Source organism: Helianthus annuus, chromosome 6, assembly GCF_002127325.2.
Source record: "Helianthus annuus cultivar XRQ/B chromosome 6, HanXRQr2.0-SUNRISE, whole genome shotgun sequence".
NCBI lineage: Eukaryota > Viridiplantae > Streptophyta > Magnoliopsida > Asterales > Asteraceae > Helianthus > Helianthus annuus.
The window spans coordinates 145920215-145933270 of NC_035438.2; the positions used below are offsets into that span (position 1 = coordinate 145920215).

Here is a 13056-nt window from a genome sequence, read left to right on the forward strand (position 1 = left end):
CTCGGATAAGGGCACAAAGTTAATACCGGTAAAAAAACGGTCGCATGATGGTGGAAAGATACCTTTGAAGTGGGTGGCGGATGGGAGTTGTTGTAAGAGTTAAGCTGAAAGTCAAAGTCGGGGATGGTAATCTGATGAGGTTTTGGCATGATACTTGGCTAGGTCCAGGGCCATTTAAATCTCTTTACCCAAACATCTTTAATTTTGCAGCAGACAAGGGCGCAACGGTTTCCTCTGTTGGCGGTAATTCCCGACTCATCACAAGTCGGTGATGTGAAAAGGGTGACAAAGAAGATCAAGTCACAAGTCGGTGAACTTGAGGGATCAATGTTGACAAGTTGGTCATAGTTGGTTAAGTTTCCTAATTACATTATAATTATATTTGGTAATGTCTTGGTCACCAAGTTAGGGTTATATGGTAATGTCTTGGTCACCAAGTTAGGGGTAGCCTATATAAACCAAGGTAGGGTAGACATTATTAAGAGTCAAGAGAAGATAAACCGAGTTATGGTTTATGAGTTATTGTAATCAAGTTTTTTGAGTTATATTTTCTTGATTATAATAAAAGTTCATTGGAGAGTTATTCCATTCGTTCTTGTTCTTGTGTTTGATTATTCGATTGGGCTTGAATTGGTATCAGAGCCAAGTTCAATCGTCGATATCAACTCGAGTAACGAAGCCGTAACCGGAGGAGACAGGCTCGTCGACATCGCCAATCAGGAGGATTAGCAGCGGCAAACTTGTAAGGCGGAGACGGTAGGTAAGACGTGACCGGAATTAGCGGCGACTACAACTTTGTGTTGTCGTACGGCAGAAATCGGAAAAAGGAACCGGAAGTTGTTTCTATAGCACCTATTAAGGAAAAACAAAAAGAAATTTGTTTCCTTCGTTTGCAAGAAAAAAAACTCAAAAGGGATTTGTCTTTATGTGCAAAGGTGATTTCAGTTATGAAGAAAAAAAAACTAAATATTTTATTTCAAACAACTGTTTTCTTTGCATAGAAACAAAAAGAAGTTAAAACAATTTATTGTTTTTTTTTGGAACAACGTTTGCAAAAATAATCATAAGTTGGTTTATTTTATTCTTTGTTTTAAACTAAGTTTGGTTTTAAACACTAAACGTTGTTTGGGTTGGACAAGCGGGTTCAATTCAATATCTTTTTTATTCGGTTTTCGAGAGGTATTCGTGACCGGGTTTCTGTGAGCAAACGCGTTCGGTTCTGAAAAGTTGTTCAGAAATCAATGACGGACGAGAACAGACCACCACCTGTCACGGCCCCCGACCCGGTTTGACCCGTTTCAGGAGCCGCGGGACAGAAATCCCGTGATATTTATTTAATTGATTTTAGCAGCGGAATTTTAACATCAGGATCTTTTTAAAAGCTAAAAACTTTTCCCGATTATTTTATTTCACAACTCGGGATAAAACCCCGATAATTTACAATAACAAGATTTTACTAAGAAATCTTTATTTTTACAAAACATATTTCTTTATTTTATAACTAGCCTAAGGACCCGTGTATTACACGGGTTGATTAAAGATAATATCGCTTTATCATCGTTGTTTACATAAAATGTTACGAATATATACACGTCTTGAAATGGATCATGTAAAAACTTTTTATTAATCATCAATATGCAGATATCACAATTCGTTGAAAATCTCTTTATACACCACATTAGTTGTTTTATCTGTAGCTTTTCCGTTGTTGTCAAGAATGAGTATTTTGACCCCATTTCTTGTTTTCACCCTTGATAAGGCAACATACAATTGACCATGAGAGAAGACCGGTTGTTTGAGGTACAAACCAACTCTTGAAAGAGACTGACCTTGACTTTTGTTGATCGTCATTGCAAAACATACGGCCAGTGAAAATTGCCTCCTTTGAAAAGCAAAAGGAATCTTTTTTATTAGAAGGGATCAAGTTTAATCGAGGTATATATGTGCAACTACTAATATTTGCACCAGATATTATCTCGGCTTCTATTAGACGGTTGTGCAGCTTTTTTACTTGTAGCCTTATACCGTTACACAATCAATTCCATTGATGAATATTTCGTAATAACACTACTTGTAGCCTTGTACCGTTCCACGAACTTTCCCAAACAACCTCATGTCTAGACAAACTACTGGATAATAGCATCGTAGAAAATAAATTCCGAATATATGAAGCGCTTAAGAACCCGTGTATTACATGGGTTGATTAAAGATAATATCTCATCATCATCGCCGTTTACATAAAATGTTATAAATAAATACACGTGTTGAAACGGCTCAGGTAAAAACCTTTTATTAACCATCAATATGTAGAAATCACAATTCATTAAAAATCTCTTTGTACACCACATTAGTTATTTTATCTGTAGGTTTTCATTTGTTGTCAAGTATGAGTAGTTTAACCCCATCTCTTGTTTTCACCCTTGATAAGACAACATACCATTAACCATGAGAGAAGACCGGCTGTTTGAGGTACAAACCAACTCTTGAAAGCGACTGACCTTGACTTTTGTTGATCGTCATTGCGAAACATACGGCCAGTGGAAATTGCCTCATTTGAAAAGAAAAAGGAATCTTTTTATCATAAGGGATAAAGTTTATTCGAGGTATCTACTGACATTGAGATGAAGGTTTAAGAACCCGTGAATTTCACGGGTTACAGAAAGTCAATTATATAATTTATACATGTGTAAATAAATTTTGAAATGAAAGAGATACTTAATACATGCTATTTCATTATGTTATGTACGAATGTACCAATAGCTCTTAATCTTGAAGCCACCATACCATGCTATTTTTAACTCATAACCAAAATAGACCAAACAGCAAGATGTTATATCGGTTCCTTACAGATCGTAAAGCAACATCCTACAGCAAACAAACATACTACATACAAAGAAATAAAATCTTCGCAATTCATTCCATGTCACCCGTGTGCCTTTCGCCATATATGTTTTACCCATTCAAACAATTCATCCTTTATGTCTTCCACCACTTTATAGATCGAAGTGTTCCTTTAATTAAAAGACTTTACGGTTTCTCGCGTTCCATAAATTCCTTAGAATTTTTAGCCATACAGATGGCTCCTGCCACACTGAATCTGCAGTGTAAAATCGAACCAATAAGTAATCTGTCCACCTCACAAAATGCACATGTCATCATGTTTAAAGTTACCCCCTGTTCCCTAGAGCCATTGGTCTATATCATGATTACTCGGACTCGTTTTATTTATAAATGATCTTTGTGAGCTAAAAGTCCGACCAAGCGTGCTTTTCAATTTGGGAACAATTGGTCCTCTTATCAAGTACTTAGGATATCACCTTCATGATGTTCTCAAATCTTCTTCTATACCTTAATTCAACTTCCTGATCCCGTGAAGTCTTCATATAGAGTAATGCACAACCAGCTATCCCTTGCTCAATTGAAAACATCCAGTTGTAGATAGAGCGAGCAGTCTTATCTAAAACCATCAAAATCACCTACCAAAAACCCTTGATCCTTTAAGTATACGGAAAGTAACTATATCAAAAATCCATTTCTAAAGAGACACCAAACATAGTCCAGTATTTAGGCTACTAAGATAACTTTATCAAAAACACATGATCACTAATCTCAGTATGCTAAAAATAAAGACTTTAAGCCACATGATCCTCAATTAATAATTAACAATCAAATCTTAATATCAACAACAAATTCTTGGATAAATCAACTTACCCACCACAAAATCTATCACAACAGTTAACACCGCTTGCTAAATAATCAAAAATTGAACACTACTTTTGTAAAATTAACAAACGATTTGCCTATTGATAAGTAAATTGATAAATAATAATAATAATAATAATAATAATAATAATAATAATAATAATAATAATTGATTCATTACCTAGTTGCTGCTTAGAACAACCGCTTCTATGCCATTTTACACATGAGATCTAATTATATACATTTTCATTTAATAATTAACAATCAAATCTTAATATCAACAATAAATTCTTGGATATTCACTCTCACTACTAAAAACAGAAAGTAAAACCTAAATTTACACATGAGATCTAATTATATACATTTTCATTTAAAAATTAAGAGCATGGAACCTGACAAAAAAAAAACCGTACATGGAACCTGACCCGATAGAAAAACCCGAAACCGGTTATTTTTGTACCTGGGTATTGTGTCCCCGTAATCGAACCCGAACCTACCCGTAGGGTATGGATAGGGTATACATTTTAAGCACAATACCCGTAACCGAAACCGTACTCGATTTATACCCGAAAATACCCGGAACCGGTCATACCCTATACCCGAACCTTGTAATTTGTTTTTAATTACTTTTACAAATTACAAACCTAATTTAATTTCTAAACGCATTTATTATTATGTAAATAAAAAAACATATATATATTTTTTAAGTCGGGTATTAATACCCGGTTATACCCAACCCGATTATACCCTACCCTGGTACATAGGGTATGACTTTTCTTTTCAATACCCATACCCGAACCCTACCTATTCAAATATTAAAATACAACGAAATTTCAAATGCCAACACAAAAATATAAGATACAATGATAAAAATTATAATGATTATTAATATTACTATTATGACCTTGTCAAATTCAACAGGTATCTTTTTCTCTTGTAATCTCTCAAGCATTTTCATCTCAAAAGGCAAGAGAAATAAGACAGACCGCCCTTTAGAATCATAACGTGCCGTGGGGCCAACTCTATGTATGTAACTTGCAACATCATCAGGGCAATCCACTTGAGAGAAGAAAAAAATCAGATTTATACCCCAAAACAATGCATGCTAAGACTTGAAAATTATAACGAACGGATTAATGAATTAAACATGACGAAAAGTGTAGACACCGGCCCCACCCGTTTTGTCTTATACAAAAAAAGCATGTTTCAACCTGAACACGTTATGACTATTACCCGGCCCACCAGTTTTAACATTTCTACTATAACTGTAGATCACCTGAACAACCCAATCAACCCCTTTGTTGAAATCCATGCCCATTGAAGACTTTCAATTGAAAAAAGAACTGATCTTTGTTGCAATATGAACATTCTTTCACTTGTTTCATCCTTCCATGCAAGCATTTTAAAGGGATCCCAGGACGCAGTTTCTTGAATAATTCATATACAAACCTCAGCTATCAAGAAAGGGTCCAAATTAAAAACAGAAAAACAACTGCCAAAAATCAAAGCAACAAAAGGGACCTATAATAATCCTAAAAAATAAACAAAAAAGTTTTCTGCTTGCAGTTGGAAAAAACCATAACAACCTGGTGGGGTTAATGGCGTTTATATAGGTGGAACTTTTTTATCATGGTGATCTTGATATGTGAAATTTGGCACCATTTATGTTTTATCGGGTTGTTAATGCATCACAGTTTGTACTACATGATATAGCAAAGTAAATAACTAATATTAATTCCATGAATCCAATTAAAATTTTGCTACGTGTGTGTGTTTGGCATAAAGTACACAATTCAACATAAGTTCATAACTTAAATTAGGGATTAATAATAACTTGATAATACCTGTCAAATAGAACTTTGCCAATGATTCAAAAGAGACTTTTCCATCACTTATGCTCCAGAATTCATGCATACACCACCAACTGCAGTAAAAAAATTCAATATATGAAGTGTTGGAAATCATATAACTAATCCAATTACAACTGTTTTGAACAACATATCCTATATCAAACCAAAAAATAACCATAAATCATATATATATTCTAAGGACAAAATCTTGAATTGTCAATCATAAAATAATGATACCTAATGTGAAATCCCTACAAATTAATTATATTATATACAAATCTAACTATACGGTGCGGTTTTATACAACCAGTTTTGGTATAAACCGTAAACCAAACTGTTCGCTACGGTTTGAATTTTTTAAAGCCGACCAACCGAAAGCAAAAGAAAAAAAAGCAACCACGAAACCAACCAAACCGTTGACCGGTTTGGACGGTTTCACGATTTTAAACCGAACCATGAACACCCTAACTGATAGCTATATAACACAACCCAAACAAATTATTTGTTTTCTGACTAAAACATATATTAGTCGAAAATAAAAAAAATATATTTAAATGGTGTGGAAGCTCTTACCACAACATATGCAACACATCAATATAAAATCTAATCACTTAAAAGCCTATGGCTCCAAAGTCCCACATCAAACCATACATGTGAGAAATCAAAACATTTGAAGCAAAACTCTTCGATAACTCTGTTGCTGTATCGAAAGTAGTTGTTTCCCACTTCTCCCTCCTTCAAAGTCCCGTCAAGCAATGTAACCCTAAAAATGAAAAAAAAGTAATAAAATAAAAATGTGATTAATAGTGCAGACCAACTGTTGTTCAACAATACACTTGAGATAACAAATCGGTCAAACTATATCAAATTCGAAACTTACGTCACCGGAAATTGACTTAAGATCTGAAATCTATTGAGCTTTTATGGATTCGTTTAGGGATGAATGATTGAAGATATGCTTCATCTTTAGCAGCCGACAATGAAGATTTGGGGCCGGAGTTTGCAGCTTTACCCATTGGTTGTTGCGGTGACGGTGATGATGCGTATAGGCGGCGGACGACACTGTTAAGAGGCGGAGAACGGCGGTGGAAGTAATCTAGCGTTGGTGTGAAAAGGGAAAGACAATCAGAGAATAAGAGAAGAAGAAAAAGGAATCGGGTTATAAACCCTAGGAGAAAAGAAGAAGTGCGGGCAAGATTTAGGAGCCTAAATCAAAACATTGTGGCATGAGAAGAATCGCCATAGATATGACCAGTGCTTGGTTTCCTGCCTCCATTGTGTTTCAATTAGGGTTTTGAAAAGAGAGAGAGAGAGAGAGCGCGTGTGAATGAAGAAAATAAAGAGAACGAATTGCCGCTCAAAGTTCCATTCTCTGGCTTAAGAGAATGTCCACATCAGCATGACATGTGGCTAAGGTGAATTCTTTTAGTATAATAGATAGATGAGCCACTGTCTTAAGCAAATGCTCCCCAGCACTTTTCCTGAATTACAATAGATCACCTGAAACATGTTTGAAAAAGGTTTTGTCAGCGGGAAATACTGAGTGAATCATTCTATTTATTAAAATGACTCGTTTATTATAATTTACAGTATTAAGAGTTTTTACATATGTTTCTGATATCTACCAACTACCCACAGTATTTGTCACTCGACCGGATCTGTGACTATGGTCATATCACCATTGGCTGCCCCAATGAATAACGTATATCACTTAATTTTAGGTTTGCCCACCTAAAGTGATAAAACGGTAGTAATGTGCACAATACCCCACATACCGGCTGTAATTTGGTGATTACATAAACTTAATCACTGTAATTATAACTCTGAAAATAATTTGGAGTATTGTAAAACAGTTGATAAAAAGAGAATGACTCACATTGCAGATTTAACACGGACAGAATATGATTTAGCCTTGTTAACCTAATTTAAATAATAATGCACACAAAACCGGGTTAGTGATCAATACAACATTTACGATAACTCACGAGATCAAATTCTCACAACGAACGACAAAGTGCAATACTTAAACATCCATCGATTTAACGACGAACGACAAAGTATAACCCTATGTGGGCGGCACTTAAACATCCATTGGATATATTGATCAGTCGGAAAATGAATCGTAATAGCGATCGAGTGATTACCCTGTTTTGCGGCAGCACTTCGAGATTAGTGTGTGTTTAATTGTACTGTAACAGCCTTATTTCGACGTACAGACAGAGTTGAGACGTCGTTTTCGTATCCTATTTCAAGTCCCAAGGTCGGCTATTTATAGCAATTTTTGAGACTCCCTTACGGACCGTATGCCTGATCCCTTACGGTCCGTAAGCTAAGCAGTCTAATTATAGGCTGCCTAGGCTTGGGACTAGCTTAGCTGATTCAAAAATTTGGTCAAATCATAATTCAACAACGAAAATTATTGATAATTATCACTAGGGTTTATCCCCCCCTGAGTTTTAGGGGCCCTGATCCTGATTCCGATTGTTATGAAAATTTTAGGGTTGGTGCAGAATTACTTGGGTGTCTCAATTAGGGTTTTCTTATTGATTAATTATCATCCTAATTATTGATTTTAATAAGAGTTGTTACATCCTCCCCACCTAAAGAAAAATCTCGTCCTCGAGATTCATTGAAATAGATGAGGGTATGTTCGCTTCATTTCTGACTCCAGTTCCCAAGTATATTCTGGTCCCCTCTTTGAATCCCATTTGATTTGACTAGCACTAGTCGCTTGTGTTTGAGAAACTTGACCTTCCGGTCTTCTATTTGTAAGGGTTTCTCTATGAATTTTAACTTTTCATTTACCTCTATGTCTTGAAGAGGTACTACCAGGGATTCGTCTGATAGACATTTCTTGAGATTGGATACATGAAATACATCATGTACTCCAGCTTGTTCTTCTGGTAGTTGTAAGCGATAAGCAACTGGTCCTATTCGTTGGATCACTGGGAATTGTCCAACATATCTTGGACTCATTTTTCCTTTTTTACCGAATCGTACTACTCATTTCCAAGGAGATACTTTCAAAAGTACCTTGTCTCCTATCTGGAATTCTAGTGGCTTGCGGCGATTGTCTGCATAGCTTTTCTGACAATCTCTGGCTGTTTTCAATCTTTCCTTGATTTGAGTTATCTTGTCTGTGGTTTCTTGTACGATTTCTGGACCTGATAATTGACTTTCTCCTATTTCTGCCCAACATACGGGAGTTCTGCACTTGCGTCCATACAGTGCTTCGAATGGAGCAGCTTCGATGCTTGAGTGATAACTATTATTATAGGAGAATTCGATTAAGGGTAAGTGGTTATCCCAATTACCACCAAAGTCAATTACACATGCTCGGAGCATGTCTTCTAGAGTTTGGATCGTCCTTTCACTTTGTCCGTCTGTTTGTGGATGATATGCAGTACTTAGATTGAGTCGGGTTCCCATTGCTTCTTGGAAGCTTGTCCAGAAACGGAAAGTGAAACGACTATCTCTATCCGATACAATGGAGAGTGGAACTCCATGTAAGGATACTATTTCATCTACGTACAACTTGGCTAACCTTTCCATGCTAAAGGTTTCCTTTATTGGTAGAAAATGAGCGGATTTGGTTAACCGATCCACAATTACCCAAATAGCATCATTACCTTTTCTGGTTTTGGGTAACTTAGTAACAAAGTCCATTGTTATGAGTTCCCATTTCCATACAGGCATTTCTAACTGTTGTAGTAGACCTGAAGGTTTCTGATGTTCGGCTTTAACTTGTGAACAGGTTAGACACTTAGATACGTATTCGGCTATATCCTTTTTCATTCCTATCCACCAGAAATTCTTTCTTAAATCTTGGTACATCTTATTGTTTCCTGGGTGTATAGTATACCTAGATTTATGAGCTTCCTCTTAAATCTTTGATCTTAAATTTCCCTGCTTAGGTACCCAAATTCTTCTTTTGTGGAATTTCCAAATTCCATCATTTCCTTGTTTCAATTCTTTGAGGTAACCTTTCATTCCTTCACTATCATCCTTGATTGCTGTTTCCTGAATTTCCTTCAATTGTTCCATTAAATCTACTTGTAGATTTATTCTAAGAGCACGGACTCGCCTTTGCTTCTCAGGATACTTACGACTTAAGGCATCTGCGACTACGTTTGCCTTTCCTTCGTGATATTGAATATCACAGTCGTAATCACTCAGGATTTCCATCCATCTTCTTTGCCTCATATTTAACTCTTTTTGCCCAAATATATACCTTAAACTTTTATGATATGCATAAACAGTAAACTTACTTCCATACAGATAATGTCTCCATATCTTAAGGGCAAAAACTATAGCTCCTAATTCTAAGTCATGAGTCGTATAGTTTTCCTCGTGCCTTTTCAATTTTCTGGAAGCATACGCAATTACCTTCTTGCGTTGCATTAACACACGTCTGAATCCTAATTTTGAAGCATCACAATATACTTCAAAATCTTCTGTTCCTTCTGGTAAGGCTAAGATTGGAGCATTGGTTAATTTCTACTTTAAGATTCTGAAGGCTTCTTCTTGTTTAGGTCCCCATTCAAACTTAATGGCTTTACAGGTTAGCTTAGTTAATGGTATTGCTATCTTGGAAAAATCCTTAATAAACTGTCTATAATACCCGGCTAAACCTATAAAACTTCTAATTTCCATTGCGGTTTGCGGAACCTTCCAATTGGTAATTGCTTCTATCTTAGCAGGATCTACGTAAATACCTTCATGATTTACCATGTGTCCTAAGAATTGCACTTCTTGTAGCCAAAATTCACACTTCGAAAATTTGGCGTACAACTTTTCTTTTCTTAACAAAGTTAAGAGTGCATGCAAGTGCTGACAATGTTCGTCCTGACTTTTTGAATAAATAAGTATATCGTCTATGAAAACAATTACAAATTTATCCAAATATGGTTTACAGATCCTGTTCATCATGTCCATAAATGCTGCAGGTGCATTAGTTAACCCGAAGGGCATGACTATAAACTCATAATGTCCATACCTAGTTCTAAAAGCAGTTTTAGGTATGTCTTCTTCTTGAACCTTTAATTGATGATATCCGGAGCGCAAGTCTATCTTAGAAAAGTATTTAGCGCCTTGTAATTGATCAAAAAGATCATCAATCCTAGGTAATGGGTATTGATGTGTGTAAAATGCAACATATAAATCACATCAATTAAGGCATAAAACTAACCCTTTTTAAGTACTAATGTTGGAAAAAGAGTGTTTTTGTCTTCCTTTTGTATTTTCAGGATGAAATGAGCTCAAAATCACAAAAGAAGCAAAAAAGACAACTAATTCTACCATAAATACAAGAAAAGGAACAAAAGTAGTCTGCCCGGACCCTCAACGGCACCTCCCAAAGCAAAGGAGAAGAAACAGAGTCTGAACACGCCCCGTGTCCAGCGAACACGGGGGCGTGCCCAGGAAGCTGCAGAAAAGACAAACCAGTAGAAGCTTCCATTGCCCACCACGGGGCCGTGTCCAGCGGGCACGGGGGCGTGGTGAAAGTACAGCAGGCGCATTAATTGTAATTGCGAATTACAATTAATGAAGAGAGAGAATGTCAGACGGGCACGGGGCCGTGTCCAGCGGACACGGGGCCGTGTCCAGCCTTCTGTTCAGCCTATAAATAGAGGAGCTTGGTTTCATTCTCTCTCATCCCTTGGCACACCACCTCTCTCACACTTCATCCACCACCCACCACCACTATAACACCATCATCCACCACCATCATCCATTGTCCATCGTAGAGTGTGTGAGTCGTCTCGGGATCCAAGATTGATCGTAAGAGTTCTTGACAATCAAGGCCATGTTTGCCTAAGTCTCTTACATCACTTGGTGAAGACAAGTGTTTAGTATAATACTTTTTATTTTTAATCTTTTGCACTTTTTATTTGGTTTTGTATTAATGACTTTAATAACTAGTTACTTATGTTGAAGGTGATCTTTCCTTATCGTTTGTCCGTGGTGTCTTGGCATTATTTTACTGTCTATATAAAATAAAAGATTTTCACCATTCATATCTCCGCGGTCTATATGGAGGTATGTTGGCTACCTGGTCGGGGGTTAAGGGAACGGTTTGGTAAGGGTCTTGCCCTTGTTCAGCGTTTAGAGGTCCTGCTTGGGACCTGGGTCAAATTTAGTAGGATCTCCTTCAATGCCCATAGGTATTGGATGGCGGGGATCCAAACTCTTTGACCCCCTCATAAGTTAACTACTATTAATACTATAACCCGGCTATTTAGGACTGTATCCCTGCTGACTCAGACTACTTAGCCGAGGGTAACGTCACCGCCAAAAGCGGGGCCTACCACAATTTGCATTAATAACTTAATTCATTATCTTTCAATAATCCGACCCTTTAGGATTGTATCCTTGCTGACTCAAACTACTGGGTTGAGGGTAACGTCGCCTTCAAAAGAGGGGCCTACTACAATAACTAAGATAATCTCTTAAACAAGTGCAAAAGTGCAAAAATAATCAAAGGTTATACTAATACACGTGTCGGATCCAAGTGATTCATCTTGTCTATCTGTTTTTATTTTATTTTTATTTTCAGCATTTAGTTAGTTTTTATTTTTCTTAGTTTAAAACATTTTTCTAACTTTTTGATTTGATTAGACGTTGAGGCTAAACCGGTATTAAAAGCTCTTGTGTCCTTGGACGACCTCGGTATCTTACCAACACTATACTACGTCCACGATGGGTGCACTTGCCCATATGTGTGTTTAGTGTTAGTGAATATCGTGTTTTATAAATTTAAAACTTGGCTAAAAGTGTAAAAAAAAGGGGCTTAAATACTCATAAAAAATATAACACACTTCACGCACATCAGTATCGATTCTTAATTGTAACCTTATTCAACTCTCTATAATCGATACACATTCTCATCGATCCATCTTTCTTTTTCACAAACAACACTGGTGCACCCCAAGGGGATGAACTAGGTTGTATAAATCCTTTGCTTAGTAATTCATCTAATTGCTTCTTTAATTCTAGCATTTCGGTAGGAGCTAATCGATAAGGTGCCTTGGCTATCGGTGTAGTTCCTGGAATTAGATGAATCCTAAATTCTACCTCCCTATCTGGTGGTAACCCAGGTAAATCTTCCGGAAATATATCTGGGTATTCTAAGACTACAGGAATTTCCTTAAGTTCTTTACCTTTAGTACTAATGATTACTGAAATCATATATACTATTCCTTGTTTTCGTTCATAATTAGCAACTTTCATTACTGATATGAACTTCAGTGGCTTTCGAGGTTTATCTCCTGTAATCATGATTACTTCTCCAGTGGGTGCTTGAATTTCTATAGAGTTTTTATCACAAATGATTTGAGCATGGTTGGCTATTAACCAATCCATTCCTAATACAACATCAAATTCAGCTAATTTCATAGGTAATAGGTTTGCAGCAAATTTATGACCTGAAAGTTCTATTTCTACTTTTTGCAAAACCTGATTGATTTTTACTGAATTCCCATCTGCGGTTTCGACTGTAAAAATC

At 36.4% G+C, this 13056-nt stretch overlaps 2 long non-coding RNA genes across 3 annotated transcripts; both read right to left on the bottom strand.

Moving 5' to 3' along the window:
- Positions 1 to 2749: 2749 nt before the first annotated feature.
- On the bottom strand, positions 2750 to 4760 carry LOC110864215. 2 transcript variants are annotated; one of them, XR_002549730.2, is made up of 3 exons: positions 4607 to 4760; positions 3349 to 3495; positions 2750 to 3097 (listed from the first exon to the last, which is right to left on the bottom strand). It is a non-coding gene; the product is annotated as an uncharacterized LOC110864215 (long non-coding RNA). The 2 variants fall into 2 exon arrangements; XR_004860945.1 differs by having other exon boundaries at positions 2750 to 3495.
- Positions 4761 to 5253: 493 nt separating this feature from the next.
- Positions 5254 to 6172, bottom strand: LOC110864216. Its single transcript, XR_004860946.1, has 3 exons — positions 6126 to 6172; positions 5547 to 5626; positions 5254 to 5402 (listed from the first exon to the last, which is right to left on the bottom strand). It is a non-coding gene; the product is annotated as an uncharacterized LOC110864216 (long non-coding RNA).
- Positions 6173 to 13056: the final 6884 nt, after the last annotated feature.